Source organism: Spinacia oleracea, chromosome 4 (assembly GCF_020520425.1).
Source record: "Spinacia oleracea cultivar Varoflay chromosome 4, BTI_SOV_V1, whole genome shotgun sequence".
In the NCBI taxonomy this organism is placed as follows: domain Eukaryota; kingdom Viridiplantae; phylum Streptophyta; class Magnoliopsida; order Caryophyllales; family Amaranthaceae; genus Spinacia; species Spinacia oleracea.
The window spans coordinates 9,189,368-9,208,100 of NC_079490.1; the positions used below are offsets into that span (position 1 = coordinate 9,189,368).

General features: G+C 41.9%; 1 long non-coding RNA gene across 1 annotated transcript; it reads left to right on the top strand.

Moving 5' to 3' along the window:
* Positions 1-535: 535 nt before the first annotated feature.
* On the top strand, positions 536-2,889 carry LOC130459498 (uncharacterized). The gene is made up of 4 exons (XR_008918910.1): positions 536-847; positions 931-1,050; positions 1,709-1,773; positions 2,708-2,889. It is a non-coding gene; the product is annotated as an uncharacterized lncRNA (long non-coding RNA).
* Positions 2,890-18,733: the final 15,844 nt, after the last annotated feature.

Consider the following 18,733-nt stretch of genomic DNA (forward strand, 5'->3'; position numbering starts at 1 on the left):
GTGAACATTCTGGAGGGTCAGCTCAAGGCCATGCAGGGAAAGATTGAGGTCGTGCCCAAGGAGGCTGCAAGCTCTTTCAAGTTGGGCGAGGAGTCCATCTTGGAGTGTAATCCCCCGTAAATTTATAAATTTTATTAATATATTTTAATGTATATTATTTATATTTAAATAGAATTTATGAATTTTAGTAATAAATATATAATTAACGTATATTTATTTTATTTAAAGTACGTTCTAAATAGTTAACGATTTTCGAACTTTATTATATTTATATATTTAAGGTATATTTAATTTAATTTAAATATATTCTAAATATTTTAACGATTTGCAATCAAAAATAATTTTAGAATTTTTATGTTGAAAAGAATCTGAATTAGGAAAACTCGTTGAATTCGGAAAAACAATCCTATTCGGTTTTGACTCAAACACTAAAAACTAATATCCTAAGTCTAGCCCAATTTGGTAAAGCCCAAAATATCAAACCCACAACTCTCCTCCACTCTCCTATTTCAATTCACGTAAAAACCAAAAAAAACAAAATCAACAAAACTTTTCTCCCTATTCACGTGAACCACAAAACCCTCTCAAGCCTTCTTGTTGCTACTGTTCAGCCGCCACCCTGAACCCTCGCCGGCGACCACCGCCGTCCGCCCGCGCCGCCAGTAAGCCAACCCCTCCTCATCTCCTCCGTCGTCTCTTCCTCCCTCTCTGTTTTCGTCCTTCCTCTCAGCCCTTCGTTTTTGCGCAGCAACACCGCAAGCCACGCCCTGTCACCGCCAGCAACCGCTCCAGCCTCAGCCGCCGGCCGCCGCCACTACAAGCCGGACCACCGCCGTCGCCGCTCACGGTAGTCCCTTCTCCTCTTGCTCGTTCTTTTCTCACGCTACTATTTCTTGCTCTCCTCCTCAATTGCCTTTCTGTTTCACACAGTTCTCCGCGAGTCTCACCACCACCCAGCATCACGACGACAGCCGTCGCACTGCCGCCCAGTCGATCCGCTCCGTCGCGCTGCCCTACCCGCCGGCCAGCACCTCCCCTCTCCTCCTTTTGGTTGTTTCTTAAACCCTAAGTTATTTAAATCTCTTAATTAAGTTTATTGATTTGAAATTATGTTTCTTGAAATTAAATTATTAATCTTTATAGTTAAATTATAAATTTCAGATTTGGTGTTGATGTTATTAATTAATTATTTTCAGTTTTGGTTGATTAATATATAAGTTAGGGTTTTAATTAGTTTAGTGATTTAATTCAGGATTATTGAATGTAAATTATAAGTTATTATGATTAAATTATATTTTCAGATTATATATTATGTTTAAATAATAAATTTAATTTTCAGATTATGTAATCGAATTGAAATAAGGAATTTAATTATTAAAGCATGGATTTTTAAGGTTTTAATATTCTAAAATCATAATAGAATGACTATATACTATTAAAGCTATTATTTTTCTGATCTTAAGAACGTTGATTATGTTTTGTGGACGCTTGAAATTATTTTATATTGCTGGAAATTTTAAAAGGAATGTTTTATTGGAGTTTAGAACGTTTTGGGATCATTAGTTTAATAGTTATTATGCTTGGAGGTTATTTAGTTAAGTTTCGATATTTGGGATGGTTCAAAATATGATTGGGATGTATTTAGAATACTTTAGTATTGCTGTAAATTGTTGGATATTAATTGGGGAATTTTATTGGTTGTTTTTAGGCGGAGAATTCTTTGTAGGCGATTTTTGAATTCGTTAAAGTGGCCTATCGGTTTGTTTACACAAGGTACGTACATACCGTGTGCTTGGATGTGTGTTGTATTGAGAATATGATGAATATATTTATGAACTTGTTTATGTTGGAATTCCATGTTCAATGTCGTTGAATTAATGCGTTGAGCATAGAACTTTATTTATAAGAATCGAATCATGTTAGCATGGAATATTGATGCAAGCATGTTGGTTTTGTGGAACTTTATAGTATTTAACATTGGTTTAGATTTTCACTACTTTATAAGGGCCGAGGACCTTGTTTGGTAGTTGAACCTTATACCTAATAAAGGTTTTTAAATATGGATAAAGGAAGGATTAAAATAGTTGGAATTGGCTCTTGGTTGAACGTTGTGATCACTTGTTTAATTCAAAGATAAAAGAAGTTGTGTTTACTTGTTGAATATAATATTTATGTTTGATGAGTCATAACCAAGTATTAAAAGTTAAGTCATGTAAAGTGAAAATGAGTAGCAATAGCTTTAGACTGTGCACGTCTAAAGTGACGGACAATCAGGAGTTGGGGTCATGGGTAGCCTATGACTTTTTCTGGGGCCGGATTGATCACCGGTTCTATTTTTTATTTAAAAGTCCCTCGATATCGCAGGTCATTGGGGTTTACGGAGTCGCGCCCGTACCTCGTCTTCCTTAGTGAAGAAGAAGAAGTTTCTAGTAGACAACTCAGTCCATTGACTATTTCAATTTAAATAATGTTAATGATACAAAAGTCTAGTTCAGTCAAACATAGTCTTCAAGTCAATATATCTTGATTATCCTTGCTTATGTTTTATTTAGTACCATGTTAGGATTGTTCGTTTAATAGAATCATGTTAGGATTATTATTGATTTAGTATGTAGTACTCAGCTTTGCTGATTACGTGCTTTTGCTTGTGCATGTTGATCATGGCTATGCCTTATTGATCCTGTGATGACCCAATCTTGGTGAGCAGTCTCTAAGGATCAATAAGCATTGTCCATCTGCAGGTTTGAAGATGATGCATCATTGGGGATCGGGATTAGAGAGCTTGTAGTTAGATTTGCTTTATTAAGTGATTTGGTTTGTTAACTTAAATTTGAAATTTGTCGTACTATTCGTATTTCCTTATTTCAGTTAAATGGGTTTTGGACTAAATCTGTAATCGATTATTTATAAACCTAAAGTTAGTTTTATGTTTTCCGCTGCAAAATTCTGAATAAGCCGTTACGTTTTCACACGGGCGATAATGCCTTGATAATTCTCTACGTTTTATATTAAAAGATTATTTTAGAAAAGAGAGAATTGTCGGGGTGTTACATGGAGAGTGCCCAAAAGGCGTGGGATCAGTCTATGGACGGGAAAGACTTTTCCTGGTTCAAACGCCGTATCTCCCACCAGATGGCCGTTTCGACGGCTAGACGCCTACGCTTAGATCTCCCTGAGTTCGTCAGTGACGGGGAGGAGGACATGGAGGAAGACGAGGTGAACTCCCCAGAAGGCCAAGACGTCCAAGACGGGAGTTCTATTGCCCCTCATCCTTGAGAACCTTTTCTCGTGGTTGGTTTGAATGACGCCGTGGGCGTTTGTAATAACTTTGGTGCCTTTTGGCATTTATTTGATTTGGTTTGTTTACGCCTTGAGCGCTATGTATAAACAATTCGTGCCGTTGTGCACTTTATTTTATTTTAATTCCATCGGTTCGTTACTGATTTCTTGGGAATTTTTTTGGGTCCATTTGTTGGACGGAAACCTCAGTGTTTTAGGCGATCAGCTTAATTTGAGGCGCTAATCTAGGCCACTTCTCAGGCCGTCAAACGATTAGTCTTTTTAGACGCCATCCAAGGAGGAGGTCTTATGTCTGAATGTTTGCTCTTGTTTGAGTCTTTCTTTTTTGGGCGCCTTTCGAAGAGAAGGCGTCATGTTGGATGTCTAAACCCTTTGTGTTTATTAGCACTGGGTATGTCTAAACCCTTCGTGTTTATTAGCACTGGGTATTGTTTATTTAGTAGATATTGACGCCACTATTTTAGGAATTATTTTCTGGTGAGTTTCTTCACCCCTTAGTGTTCCTTTTTAAGGGTTCAACTGAGACTTGTATTCGTCAGTTAAGTATTCATTTACTAAATCGCTTGCTAAATTCACCGCGTCTTAGGCGGGCATTTACAGGCCGTTTTGTGGGCTCTAGTACAATAGCTAGGCCGTTTTGTAGGCTCTAAGTACAATAGTTAATCTAATGATATTCTACTTTCAGCCACTATCTTCAATTTTGACCGCTTCTATTTGGACGGGTTTAGTTTCTTTGGCGACTTGAGGTTCATCTTCATGCTTTCGTTTTCCTCTGACTTCGGCAGAATCTTGCTTCCATGCTGACGGATTGAGGTCGTCAGATAACAGTCCCTAGCCTGTTGTTGATCTCTATGTATGGTGCCTATAACTCCATCATTGCACACAAACTTCAGAAGCATCAGATGGGTGACGACTACAGCCTTAATCTTGTTTAAAGTGGGTCGTCCCAAGATGACATTGTATGCAGTCAAGTCTTTAACAATTAGAAAGTCCACCTCTATCTTTCGCCCATTTTTCCTATCCCCAATTCGAACCGGCAGAGTGATGACGCCCACAGGGTGAATGATACTCCCTCCGAAACCAATGATGGGGTAGTGAATTCTTTCGATGGTTTTGGGGTCATGTGCTAGGCGATTGAGGCATTCTAGACTCATTATGTCGGACGAGATTCCCGTGTCTATTAGTATGCGTTTAACCCTCATGTTAGATATCTTGAATTCGACCACAAGGGGATCATCATGCGGAGTGGCTATCCGTCCACCATCTGACTCACATATTTCTATCCTTGGGAATGGATCCATGGGCGCTTTTGCTGACAGCAGCACTTGTCCTAAGCGGCGAGCATAATCTTTCTGTTCTCTCATGGTGGGTGTAGACACCTACTTTTGTCCCCATTCCCGAAAGGGAAAGGTTCGATGATGAAAGCATAAATCTCCACTTGACAACGCATCTCCTATAAAATAAACGAATCTCAATTCCCCTTTTCATTTCACCCGAAACCTGCTATTTATGGAAACCTGCTAAAAATAGTAACTGCCGTAAAATGTAGCTTCTAAAAGTGGCAAATCATAAAGGATAGAAACCTGTCAGAATTAGGTGTTGCATTCCAACATAAATCCTAAATGAGATAGAAAACTGCGAGAATCCTATTCCTAATATGATTCGAAAATAAAAGTTACGTATTAATTAAAATCCTAACGAGCCTAGAGTTCGTAACGGGCCCAGACGCATTCCGTCATAAAATTGATACGCGCTAAAAGACTCGATTAAGTCTCAAACTCTACGGATTTCAAGAATCCGAATCTGACTAAAGAAAACAGCCCAGACCCTATTTTCAACGCCTGGCTCTGGGCGCCGAAATCTTCGGCGCCCAAGCCTGGGCGCTGAAAATACCTGGGTACGTGTTTTTTCCTAATTCTTTGTGGATTAGAACTCTGCAATTCTATCTTTCCACGAACTCTTCCCTATAAATAGACCCTTAAGTTCGACGTGAAAAGAACAATACACAATTCATATTCTGAATATTGACTACAACCCTTAGCCTAAGCCTCACGCTGCGAAATTGTTCACGCGTTCTGTCGCAATCGATCCATAAATCGAACATAACGTATCCTGTCCCATAATTGAGATTCGTTAAATAAAAAGGAGAAATAGCAAAGTCAAAGTGGTTAGTTTTCTGAGAACCGTGACGCACCTCTCAAGGGTGCGTCGTAATGTGCCCCTTCTCGATGATTTAATTGCTTTCCTCGCCCTTTTTATGAACTGTTAAACTAACTAAATCTGATTGGTCTATCACGCCTAACAAATATAATATTTTTGGGAAATTGGATTATCATGCTAGGTCCCTTAATACTATTTAAATCAGATAATCACGATCGATTTAGTATTATATGTTGCATATTGCTAAAATCAACTCAGATTAGTTTAATAGTTAACGCATGTCCCTTCAATTATTTATGCTGAGCTAGTAAGGATATCCTACCTCTGGAGTTATCGACAAGCGAAGTACTCCTCTCGGTAGTTACAGTCCCCCGAACCCTCAATCTCTACCTTGCGGGTGTATGTTGAGAGATCCCCACACCAGGGATCACAAGGGAACCTACGGCCGTCGTGGTCAAACATAATTGCACTCCCTTTATGTCACGATAACCGGGTTTTGTCAGTTTTTCTCATTGTCGTTAAAAACTGAATGGCGACTCCTATATTACTAGTCAATTGGGTGTAAACTCACAGGAAATCCAATTACACTTGACTGAATAAAAAAGAGTCGTCACACCCACGAGGGACGAGGTCACGCATTAGCCTCGTGCTTTTTCGACCCCCTCACAGTGGCGACTCCGCTGGGGATAATGAAGGAAATACTCGTGCTTGTAGGTAATCAAAATAGCCGAAGGGTGAAACGATCCTACCCCGCGTTTATTTCCCCATCAAGTTGGGATGACCTAAAAATCAGCATATTAATGTGAACGGGCAGAACCGCATAACGAATCTCGGCTCCCTTGGGAGTTGGGACTAAGGATACCTTTTTTCGCCAATAGGGGGGTGCATACGCCGCGCATGTTGCCCAATCGGTACTTGTGCATGTAGTACACCTATCCCGAACCCAATCGCTCGCTCATTAGGTCCCTCTCGCCTGCATGCCCCCTTGGCTTGCACTTGCGGGTTGGCCTCTTGAGCGAAATTCGTCTGTTGAAGACACTACCTCGACCGGGGCATGTGTTGGATCTACGATAGAAGCGGTACCAAGCCAGGCGCAAATACTACCCATAGAAGCCTATCATAAACTACGTGACATATTTAATTTTCAAATCCATGTTTGTAATGTAGTTATGTGTAGCGAACTATGTGACTATGTTATGATTGTGCGTACGAATAATGCTAGACAAACTATCCTAGAAAAACCAACGACCTTAAAAATTGCCCAAACATTCATAAACAATTTGCCAAAGAGTTATACCAAAACACGTGTACCGCAAACCCGAACGATCACCACAAAAATAAGCGACGCTCGGGATGGCCTGTAACGAATCCCACAAACGCTGCACAACGCGTAGAGGACGTTATTAGGCAAGCACGCAAAATCGAAGTCGCATAAAACAAAAGTAGACGCAAACAGAAAACGAGAACCAGTCAGGGACGCATTTTCAACGCCCCTGGCTGGGCGCCAGAATTTCTCACGCCCGACGCTGGGCGCTGAAGTTGCTGCTTGGCCTTCTGGTCAGGCACAGCAGCCTCGATGCCCGCGCAAAAGGAAAATACGTAGCACAAAAAAAAAAAACCGTTCGTAAAAAGTATTGCTACGAGGGCGTAAGAAAAGCACTCGATTCTAAAAGCGACTCATAAAAAAGAATAACTCTTTGTGTCGTTGTTAGGCCTCCTACGACGACAATGCTCGGCACCAAAACCGAGCATGCTAATTAAATAAACTTGAATGTCACATGGGTAAAATATTCAAAAAAATAATGTTCAAATGAAGTTTTCAAGGAAAAATAATGTTCGAATAAAAAAAATAAATCCGAGTCTAGACTAGGCTATGCCAAAGTACGATCTAAATCCTAAGTCTTAGTTGTCTTATCCATAGAATCGGTCCTAATGCTTGGTGTCGTTCTGCAAATAAAAAGGTTAAAACATATTGAGTCTCCCTTCCTAACATTTAAATCAATAAGCACCCATATGTAATTGTCATCCCTTGCTAAGAATTTACGGCCTCAATACTCTCTCTCACCAATAAAAATAATATATTATAGTATTTGCAAAATGGAAACAGTCACATTCCGGAAATCATTCCCCCATGGTCGCACAACCCCCAAAGTGAACCTAAGGTGTCAATACCATTAGCAAAAATTAATGGCCTCAAGGCTCAAGATCACATTGGGTCACGACTATCATAGTCCTCTCGAGCCACTCGCTCCTTTAAATACTCCTAAGTACGGACTAAAAGATTTTCCATGAATGCAACATGACCAACCATGAAAATACCCAAATCGGCATACCGTAAGGCTACCATTGGGGTAAAGCAATATACACTAAGAGAGAAGCCGCACTAATGATTCTAGTCTTGCAAAAATAAAAATTCGATCTCCCCAACTAACTACCTTGCCAACATTAAGCAAAATGGCGCATGACAAATGAACACCCAAGGGTTAAAATCTAAAGTGTCAACCAACGAAAGTTATGGTCCGATTAGCCTAAGTCTGAGAGTCGCTTGGTCAAGTATTATAGGCTCACGCCACGTCATTATTTTGAGTCTAGGCCACCTCCTTGTATTCATACACGGGTTATAATCAGAAAGATTAATGAAAGTTTGAGTCTAAATCACAACTTCCAATTAAATCCCAGAAACTGGAGTCTAAAAAGAAACAAAAAAAATCGTTTTCGATGTAATTCTTTCGTTAAATTTCAATGAGGTAAAAAAAACATTTTGAATCTACGCTATTTGCAAATTTTAAGAAACGACTAAATACGCTTGCAAAGTAAGACAATTTAAAGGTCCACTATAGGCCTACCAAACGAGACTCACTCAGTCTCGCCTCGTGACTCAAAGACCACAACCATCCACCCTTTTAGCCCAAATAAAAAAAAATTGAAGGATTTATGTTGGGGAGAAATCCCAAGCAAAAAGGAAAAAAGAAAGAGAAAAGGGAGAGCGAAAAGAGCAAGCCATGAAATACTTAAAAAAGAAAGAGAAAAGGGAGAGCGAAAAGAGCGAGCCACGAAATACTTAACCCGTACCTCCCAAAGTGCGAAATTTACTCAAGTAAACGAAGGAAAAGAATTGAGCCAACCAATCCAAATCATAAAGTTCTACGATGTCTACCCTTTACAATCCTTATGTTCTTAGACGCCTTCGCCCTGGGGCCCCTGTTCAGCTCATTTAACCCATCCATGTTCTCATTGCCATAACCCAAGAAACCATTACCTTGACTCTTGTTCTTGAGCTTGTTATCAACTGCAAACCACGTACGGTCATTGACACGTGCGTCATGCCCATTATTTCCAAAGCCCAAACCTACCCTTACACCACCGTTAGCATAATGACCATATAACTTATTTGGATACATCCTGTTGATATACCCTTGAGTCATCCCCATGCTACTCATTGGCCTTGGTTGATGTAAACTCATGACACTAGCACGAGGCTGCAAATTGTGAGTCCTAGTAGATGTAATCCTCATGCTTGACCAATACCTATACAAATTATCCTATCTCATACAACCCATCTTTCAATCCGTCTTGAGTCACGAATAAAAAGAAACAAATGAAAAGTACAAAAAAGTAATAAATAATAAAAAAGGAACTTTGCAAAGCGCCTCTAAAGTTAGTCTAAAAAGAAATAAAGAAGCATTTAGCGCACCAAAAAAGATCCTCCTAGAAGTCATTTTCAGCGCCCATAGCTGGGCGCCGAAATCTTTTAGCGCCCCAGCCTGGGCCCTGAATCTCTCTGCTTGCTAAAATTTGTCCAGAAGTGCTCGTCATTTTATCCGCACATGCACGGAAAAATAACGAACACTTGGAGGGGTACAGCACGTATTCAGATATACGTACCACCAAAAAAATACATGTACTCGAAAAAAAATATAAAACAAATTTTTGGCTTACGGCAAAGCAACAGATTAAAATAATAATCAACTTCACTTATCTCATCCTATTTCAAACATTACGATTCCACCTCAGAACGTACTTGTTTAAAATCAGCATTCTAAGAAACCATTTTCTAGGCTAAGAACTACGCAAGACCTGATTCCAAATTAAATCTATTTAAGGCGGATACGTAGGCAATCCGTGATTCGGTCCAACCAATTTACAAAAATATTAAAGCCTATAGAATAACAAGAATAAGAAATAGAGCCCCTTATTGAAATTTAATTACTTGCAACCCAAGTCGGAAGAAAAATTTAAGTCAAAGGAAGAATCCAAGTCATCAAGATGCCAATATTAACGAGCACACATCGAAAAATAATAAGGGCACATACCCTTGCCAGAAGGAGCACTCACACTCCTAGGCACTTAGCCAAGACTCAAAAGATCGCTTTGCCTCAATTGCATGGGGGCTAGCGCAAGCGTCCATGACCTCTAAAGTACTCGACTTGACCCTCCCTAAAGCGAACTAACTCACTTAAAGACTTTCTTTCACCACTAGACATAGTCGTTCGCTTAAAGACCTTCTTTCACCACTAGACACAGTCATAATCGCCAACAAGTAGTAAAGGCAGTAAGCTTGCAATAAAGAGGATTGTTCTACGGCGTCGCCCCATCGTTCCTTCGAGCTCAGGGCACCCATTCATGGCAACTCAAATGCTTGCTAATCCCCTTTGGGAAAAAATCAGACATTGTCAATAGGACTTGGCACTTAACCAAGGCTCACCCTACTCAGACATATGACACGGGCATCTAAAATCTAAATCTAAAACATCATTAATGGGAAGACATAACAGCAACTGGGGGCTAAAAAATTGAAATGAAAGAGCTAGGGAAAGAACTAAGTATACCTTGACCTTTTGTGCAGACATACACCAAGTAAATCTAATTGAATTTGAAAACAGTTTATATTCCCGCAATTCTAAAAATGCTGGCCCTAAAAGCCCAAAGCATATGCCAAACGGGCACAAGTAATATATTGACGCCTGCACCCTGGCTTCCAGCAAATCCTTAGACATTATTCCAAAAATCGTAACAGTATTTTGATTCACTCATGTGATCCTGTACGAACCCTTCTATAAATCAACTTGCTTAGGACACCTCGGATTGTACACAATAGGACTCAGATTTTAAATAATTTTCAAATGATTTTCAAATACTTCTTCGAACATAATAAAGTGTCGTTGGTTTAAGCTTAGTATGTGTCTATCTCAACGTTGCAAATGAGTCAAAAAGATTTCTAAATATGATTATGGGTAAAGAAAGGCACCTAGCTTTTATTCAAGGCACACTTCAACATGTGACTACCTGGACCATAGGCAATGTCGCACAATACGACATCTACAAGAGAAGTAGCAAAATCACTACTCGAACATACCTCGCACTAAACGAGTCTGGTTCAAATTATTCATGATCCGTGTCACCATGAATGCATAAAAACGTATGCCAAGCATTATAGCACCAAGCCAATCCCGTAGCTACAGTGGAGGCTTGAGAAAAACACTCTAAAAATGCTCGAAATGACGATTTTATCGCAAATTCTCGACGCTAATGCTATACATACATCATAGGGGCACAATCCTAAGCTTTAATCGTGTAAAACAAACCTTAGAATGGCTACAACCCCTCCCAAATTCTAAGCGCTACTTAGAATATATGAAGTCACCCCACTAACAAGGGTAACTGAAAATCGCGAGTCACCAAAACTCCGATCCAACTACTGCATATAACGCTCGCCCTACAAGTGCCCGTTACACAGTCTACCTCGTTCCAAGGCAAAAGCGAAAAAATCAAGGATAAGAACTGTCAAAATATACCCATAAATCATTTTTAACGCTCAGAGCTGGGCGCCGATATCTTTAACGCCCCAGCCTGGGCGCTGAATCTTTCTAGCCAAGTTTTGCCCAGATATAAAAATAAGAAAGAAACACCTATGAATCTTCGCATCGAACGAAGTAATAAGCCGTGCAAGCCCACGCAGAAGGGGCTACACTTGTTCGAACACCTGAACGAGGCTTGATGAAGTACTCCAATGCAAAAATAATAATGATATCCCAACACCTGGAGGAATATTCTAAGACACGCTATTAGGCCACACAAGCCTACGGCGCACCATATAACCATCCCACGGTACAAGTCTAAAAAAAGAGTAAGGCATATTGCACTAATGTAGGCACGACCAAGAGCACGTGTAAAAGAGGCAAAGACTACTTATCGCCCAAACGCAAGCCACACGACTTCTACATTAGGGATTAAAGGTAGCAAAATATTACCTACCACGGAAGGGATAGCTCGCACCTACACGAGCGAAACCCCAAGGTATCTTTCTCGTAAGAACCTACAAAAAATCGTACGCCAAAAGGAAGCATCCCAACATGCATGCTTGGGGGCTCCGAGCTATGAAACGACCATAGCAAAATAAAAAAATATATCAAAGCAAATGTTTGAACAATCGAAAGGGCACGATGTTTGAGCCCACCTCGTGAATGGGCCTGAACCCTATCAAGCTTCTAAGCAAACTATTCAAAATCAGTCATTGCTCAAAAAAAAATAATTCAAGCGAACTGATTAATGGACCGCACACAACGGCCATTCTATGAACGCTCGTTCGCACATACATATCATCATTCACGAACACGTTCAAAAAATATAAGAGCGATCAAAGTCTTACACCTCAAGGTATGTTCCTCGGGCCATATAGACTCGCCCAACTATCGCAATAACTGTACGCCTTAAGAGCAACAGTTCCTTAAAATAATCGCCCCAAAGCGACAAGCACCGTAGTCCACCAATCGGCTACGGCTTCTCAAGAAAATCATCACATTCTAAAAACAAAGAAAAAACAAAAGAAAAGAGAATACATAGAACTTCCAAAGTGAAATAAACGAATGAACAAGAGGCCAACTGTGTCATCAAAAGACCAGCCCAAACAACACTTTCAACGCCACACCTTGGCGTGAATTATTTCAACTCCCAGGCCTGGGCGCCGAAAATGAACCCAGGCTCAAAAAAAGGCCCTAACTTCTAGTGGGCCCTGCCGCATCCATTCGACTCAAAAATTACCGATTTCCTTACTGAAAGTCGCACCTCACGACTTTGTCAAGAATAGCACACCACTACAAAGATCGCTCGTACTTACGAGCACGATCCCAAAACACGATCAAGGACATTACAAAATGCGTATCCCCAAGGAACCTCTTTGACAAGAAATGACCGTCAAGCACGAGTACTTGGTGGCTCGAAAGAAAAAAATATATCTCAAAAAAAAAGGGTATGCAAAGTTAAAACAATATTCCCAGACTAACACTGTACGAAGTCCCGTGTTTGGATGTCTCAAAAGATAAAACCGGATTACGACCTCAAGACAAAGGTCGTCGTTGATACTTATACATAGTCCCCTAAATCAAGGACCCAGGTAATGGCAAAATTGAGCCATAAAGACTAGCTCGAAACCATGAAAGAAGATGACCACAAGACAATGGTCCGTTTAAGCACGTTGTCAACCCACATTCAGGTTGCAACTATATCCGAGCATCCCTCGGAAGAATTCGCTCCTACAAGAATGAATAAAAAGAAATTCTCAAAAGAAATCACAAAAAACCAAAGAAATAGGAACTTGCCCATCTTCAGTCGGCAAGATCGCGTCACCAACCGCGCGAGTTCCCAAATCGAAAAAAACGAAGTCAGGGACGTCCACCCTTAGCGGACAGGGCTCGCCCACCCTCAGCGGGCGGGGTCTGCATCACTAGCCGCGCAGGTCCTCAGTTTTCGAAAAAATAAAAGTCTTCAAAATTAAAACAGGTTCGCCATCTTCAGCCGGCGGGGTCTACTTCACAAACCGCGTAGGTCCTTATTTTCAAAAAAGCAAAACAAATATCAAAATAGATTCGTCCACTTCTATCGGACGGGGTGTCCACCCTTAGCGGATAAAGTTCGCCATCTTTAGCCGTCGGGATCTACGTCACAAACCGCGTACGTCCTTATTTTCAAATTTTAAAAACAGATTCATCCACTTCTATCGGACGGGGTGTCCACCCTTAGAGGACAGGCTCGCCATCTTTAGCCGGCGGGGCCTGCATCACTAACCGTGCAGGTCCTTAGTCGCTGCAGCGATAACTTTTTCTGGTTTTCCCTTTTCCAAAAGTTAAAAGGATTGGTTTTCCGTTTTTTCCAAAAAAGAGCGATGTACTGGATTTTCCTTCGTTTTACGTCCCATAAAAACAAGGGGGTTTTCTCTTTTAGCTAGCCCTGAAAATGAGAATCTTTAAATACATTTTTTCCTCGTGATTGGGCTTGGCCAGACCCAATTACACTTTATAGCTTTGATTTTGAAAACATTTGTAGCTACTCCCAATGACAAAGTGAGGGAGTTTCTACGCACCTTTAGATCCTTCCAATGACAAAGTGAGGAAGTTTCTATATTATCAGTTGACAAATCCCAATGACACGTGAGGGATATGTCGACACTTCAAGTGATGACCCTTAAGTCAAATGTTATCACTCGGGGGCTCGTGAGACCCTCGCAAAACAGGTCACATACACCACGGCTTGTATGACGCACTCCGTCTAATACTTTGACCATCGTCTTACTCCAAGACTCAGTCAAAGTGGGGGCTAACTGTAGACACCTACTTTTGTCCCCATTCCCGAAAGGGAAAGGTTCGATGATGAAAGAATAAATCTCCACTTGACAACGCATCTCCTATAAAATAAACGAATCTCAATTCCCCTTTTCATTTCACCCGAAACCTGCTATTTATGGAAACCTGCTAAAAATAGTATCTGCCGTAAAAGGTAGCTTCTAAAAGTGGCAAATCATAAAGGATAGAAACCTGTCAGAATTAGGTGTTGCATTCCAACATAAATCCTAAATGAGATAGAAAACTGCGAGAATCCTATTCCTAATATGATTCGGAAATAAGAGTTACGTATTAATTAAAATCCTAACGAGCCTAGAGTTCGTAACGGGCCCAGACGCATTCAGTCATAAAATTGATACGCGCTAAAACACTCGATTAAGTCTCAAACTCTACGGATTTCAGGAATCCGAATCTGACTAAAGAAAACAGCCCAGACCCTATTTTCAACGCCTGGCTCTGGGCGCCGAAATCTTCGGCGCCCAGGCCTGGGCGCGCTGAAAATACCTGGGTACGTGTTTTTTCCTAATTCTTTGTGGATTAGAACTCTGTAATTCTATCTTTCCACGAACTCTTCCCTATAAATAGACCCTTAAGTTCGACGTGAAAAGAACAACACACAATTCATATTCCGAATATTGACTCCAACCCTTAGCCTATGCCTCACGCTGCGAAATTGTTCACGCGTTCTGTCGCAATCGATCCATAAATCGAACAGAACGTATCCTGTCCCATAATTGAGATTCGTTAAATAAAAAGGAGAAATAGCAAAGTCAAAGTGGTTAGTTTTCTGAGAACCGTGACGCACCTCTCAAGGGTGCGTCGTAATGTGCCCCTTCTCGATGATTTAATTGCTTTCCTCGCCCTTTTTATGAACTGTTAAACTAACTAAATCTGATTGTTCTATCACGCCTAACAAATATAATATTTTTGGGAAATTGGATTATCATGCTAGGTCCCTTAATACTATTTAAATCAGATAATCACGATCGATTTAATATTATATGTTGCATATTGCTAAAATCAACTCAGATTAGTTTAATAGTTAACGCATGTCCCTTCAATTATTTATGCTGAGCTAGTAAGGATATCCTGCCTCTGGAGTTATCGACGAGCGAAGTACTCCTCTCGGTAGTTACAGTCCCCCGAACCCTCAATCTCTACCTTGCGGGTGTATGTTGAGAGATCCCCACACCAGGGATCACAAGGGAACCTACGGCCGTCGTGGTCAAACATAATTGCACTCCCTTTATGTCACGATAACCGGGTTTTGTCAGTTTTTCTCATTGTCGTTAAAAACTGAATGGCGACTCCTATATTACTGTCAATTGGGTGTAAACTCACAGGAAATCCAATTACACTTGATTGAATAAAAAAGAATCGTCACACCCACGAGGGACGAGGTCACGCATTAGCCTCGTGCTTTTTCGACCCCCTCACAGTGGGTCCTCCAGCGGCCGGTCCTCCAGATATGACGGCTACAAATCCTCCGTCGCTGTGTTGTCCCTTAGTCGGTGAGGCAGGTGACTTGTTCTTTTTTTGTTGGTTTTTTCCAAAGCCCTAAGCATTCTTCTGTAAGTAGTTCTTGAGGTGTCCTTTGGAGGCTAGACCATCTAAAGCCCTTTTCAAGCTTCTACAATTCTTGGTTTCATGTCCTATGTCTTCATGGAACTGGCAATATAATTTGGGGTCTCGACTCTCAGTAGGAGATTTCATGGGGAAAGGTCGATCAAGGTCGTACCTTGTCCCCACGTCTTTTAGTATGGTGAGAAGATCTGTGTTGTACTCAAAATATTCCCTTTCTTGCGGTCGTTCTCTCTTGTGCCCAGGGGAGTTGGTATCATGCTCTTTTGAGAGGGCCCATGTGCCATTCACTCGTGGGGATTTTCGGTCCACTTTATCCTTCTTCCCGGAGGAGTCTGTTGTTTCTCCAATCCTTCCTTCCTTTGACGCGCTCCATATTTCTGTTGCATGGATAAATGCTTCAGCCTCGTCTAGGACCTCCGCCATAGTCCTTACACTCTTCTTTACCAGATCAAACTTGAAGGATCCCTTCTTCAATCCTCTGATAAAATTATCAAAGGAGACGCCATCAGGCAAGTCTGGGATCTGCCCAGCCTCTAGATTGAAACGCTTCACGTAGCTTCTTAGGGACTCGTCTTTCCCTTGTTGGATCCGTCCCAAATGCATACTTGTTTTCCTTTCTTCCTTGTGTGCCATGAACCTCGTAGAGAACAAAGTTTGTAGTTCGTTAAAAGAGGCAATTGATCCTGGGGGCAGTCGTTCAAACCATTTAGACGCTACTCCTTTGAGCGTGGCTGGGAAGTATTTGCACCAAGTGGCTTCATTGGTTCCCTGAACGTACATGTGATGGCGGTATGAGACAAGGTGCATATCGGGATCGGTGGTCCCGTCATAAGCTTCAATTGTAGGATTTTTTACCTTGGGTTCCTTCGGGGCGTTCATGATCTCGTCAGAGAAAGGGGTACTCATGTGCCTTAACGTCAGGTTGTTGAACCCTTGCTGAATATGATAAGTTGGTTCACGGCGGTTGGATAGCAGGCGGGGGCGCATGCTTACCCTGTTGGTCGTCATCTGGGTCGGTCCACGTGTAGTGGGATAAAATGGCGGATCTTCCATCACAGGAGTGGACCCGGTGTCTGATAGTTCAGATTCAGCCTCATAATGTTCTTGACGCCTTGAGGCGGGCCGTAAGACAGCTGGTGGGCTTCCCCTAGACAGTGGTCGTATGACTGGGTCCCTTCGAGGTAAGAAAGTGGGGGGGATCACGGCCGTTTCCCGAGTGCTCAGGCACAGGGCTGACTCCCCTGCTTGCTTGTGGACGAGAACCTTCTCCAGCCCTCCAAACGTTGGATCTGAGCGGCATTCCGCTTATCCGATTGACGCCTAGACTGAGGGGCCTCTGTGGAGCCGTCCTCTTAGCGTTGTAGATTAGCATGTTTTTCCGAATTTCATCTTACAATGTAGTGCTCATGTGTTGTCGAAAGGTCTGATTCATTTGCTGTTGGAATCCTGTTAAGATCTCGCGTAGGGAGCCCACCGAGACTGGCAAATCTAGATTCTCGTCTAGCATGGCGTCTCGGACGCTGGGGCTTAGATGGCCGCCTGGCGGAGACGCCTCGGTTATTGGCTCTTCTTCTACAACCACCTCAGCCTGCATCCGTCGCGGTGTGTTCCCTGCATTTGCGATTCGATTGGCTTCTTCAATGTGCCATCTCTCTTCTTCTCCACCAGTGTACTCTCTGTCAGAGTGTAGTTCGGCCATGACACTGTACCTCCCCACAGACGGCGCCAAATGTTGTGGGATCTTTTACGGTGCTGACGTGGCACGCGTTCCTCGGAGGTATCAAGTATGACCTGGCACGAACTTCTAGCAACCTGCAAAACAAGAATATTCCCGTAGGAATATTCCCTCCGATGCTTAAGTAAGTATAAGCTAGAGAGATAAGTAATTTGTAGAGAGAAGGCAGAGCAAAGATAATTTTAGGTTGGTGGGAATGAATTCTTTTTACCTAGGGATCTGCACTATTTATAGTGCTAGGGTTTCTCGGGAACTGGTCCTGCATGATTGGGTGTTATGCAAGATCAGGACATGTGTCCTGATAAGCTTTTTGGAGGCTTGGTTTAGACCAAGTGGGCCTTTTAAGCGTTTGGGCCTTATTCCTTGGGGAATATCAGAATGGGCTCCTTCTTGAGTAGGTGGATCCCACGACCCACTGATGGACCTTGGCCCTGTGAAGTTGAGATTTGCCTGCTAGTGGGCCTTTGGGCCTGCTTTCTGGGCTTTAATGGTACAGCCAAGTGGCATTCTTTTAGGCCACATCAGGAAATATTGCCGGACACGGAAATATTGTCAGAATCGGAAATATTATCGGAATCAGAAAATAATTCCGGAAACAGAAATATTAAATATTTGTTCGAAACGGAAATCAATTCCGGAATCGGAAATATTAAATATTGTTCGTATCGGAAATGAATTCCAGAATCGGGAATTTAATCGGAAGCGCATCGGACGAGGCTTGCTAGACGAAGGCCTAACACGAAGCCAGGCCCGCGCCCAGCAAGCCAAGCGCCCAAACACGGAGCTGCCATAGCCTCGCCAGGCCCAGCGCAAGGCCAGGCCCAGCAAGGCCATAGGCGCGCGCGGGCTCATGCTCGTGGGCTGCGAGGCAACGCCTGCTCGTGTGGGCCGCAAGGCCTGCGCGGGTGCGTGCGTTCCTCGTGGTCGTGCAACACTCGTGTTCGTAATGAATCCTAATCCTATTGGAATTCGTGCATTGATTAAATCCTAATCCTAATCCTAAGAGATTAAATTTGTTATTTAGAGTTCTAATAGGATTCTAATTAATAAATCCATATCCTAGTAGGATTATAATTCCTTTCCATAAACTCTATAAATATAGGCCTAGGGTCACATATTTAATAGACGATTTTGAAGTATACAAAGGTAAGATTTTTAAGCAAAAATCAGCCAAACACTTGCAACCCAAATAGCCGAAAATCCTAGTAACCTTAAGGGCGATTCTAGTTGGTCAATCTTAAGGCGAATCCGGATGTGCTGTGGACTATCTACGGAGGGACGACACTTGGAGTCCTAAAGACTTGTTCTTGTTCGGTTCGGGCGCAGCTAGGGAGGG